This window comes from Stegastes partitus, unplaced genomic scaffold (genome assembly GCF_000690725.1).
Source record: "Stegastes partitus isolate 25-593 unplaced genomic scaffold, Stegastes_partitus-1.0.2 Scaffold99, whole genome shotgun sequence".
Lineage (NCBI taxonomy): Eukaryota > Metazoa > Chordata > Actinopteri > Pomacentridae > Stegastes > Stegastes partitus.
In genome coordinates, this window is record NW_007577830.1 from 110,278 (window position 1) to 111,581 (window position 1,304).

Sequence of the window (1,304 nt, forward strand, 5' to 3'; positions counted from 1 at the left end):
AAGTGTGTGCGATTTCTAAAAGAATGAAAAACGGTCACTGCATAAAAATTAATATTGCATCAGAAATGTTGACACTAATCATTGACATATCCCAGACTGTAACAATCCAAACAAAAAAGAATCTCGCAGCAATTAGTAAATGAAAAATATTTAATTTTTGAAATTGTTTTTCCCATGAAAAATGGTATTAGTTCAATGTAAACAAGCTGGTATTTAAAGGGTTAAATCCTAGAAATTATTGGTAGATATGATCAGGACTGATGTTGATTAAAAACGCTGATATGAAATAGTTTTATGACAGTGCTTTTGATGCAACATTTATGTTTTTGAGGACCTCTGTGTAACTTTTTTTTTTTTAATTAACGACTCGGGGTAAAGTATGAAAGCCTTTTAACATGGAACAAGCAGAGCCAATTTGTCGGAGCCACTGTAAACATCACTGATGTCATAATTACATTTTTGCAAGTATTTCTAGGAGCAGTTCTGCTTCTATTAGACACTAGAGCACTGCCAGGAAATGAGAGGAGAGAGTCCCATGATGCGCTTCAGTCAGAGATGCTCCTGTTACATCATCACCGCCGCCTCAAACTCCCTGAACACCCAGATGCCTCATAATTACTTTTTTTTTTTTGTCAAGAGAGGGTAAATAAATCCTGTTTGTAGTCGTGATCCGTATCTTGTATCAAAGCAGGTCCCGTTTATCACTGAGTAGTATGAAATATCAAAAATGTGTGATTTCACCTCAGTCAATCTGGATCGACTGTGTGAAGATTACACAACTATTCATTCACATAGCTTTAAAAAACAAGCGACAACAACTCAAAGGTTACAACACATAAGGTCTACAGTTTGACTCCGACTCTGCAACTTTACTCTTGACAAAATATCTGATGGAATATAGTCTTTATGTACATATATAGTGTTTTATTTATTTCTACTATTAAGTTTATATCGTGGACATAAATTAAGCTATCTAATAATCCTAAGAGGTTCTCAAACCAGTCCTGTAATTAAACCTGGTCATGTAAACAGTATTTTCAAGTTGCTTCCTTTTCGTAGATTTATTTCAGGTGTTGCAACATCTGCAAAATGTTTATTCAAAGCAAATATAGAGGAAAGGTCACCGGTTCACTTCCCGGTGAGGACACTCGGGATCTTTCAGCGTGGAGTTTGCATGTTCTCCCCGTGCAGCGTGGCTTCCTCCCGCAAGGTCCAAAACATGTTGAGGTTAATTGGTGATTCTAAATTGTCCGTAGGTGTGAATGTGAGTGTGCTTGGTTGTCTGTCTCTAAGTGTAGCCCTGT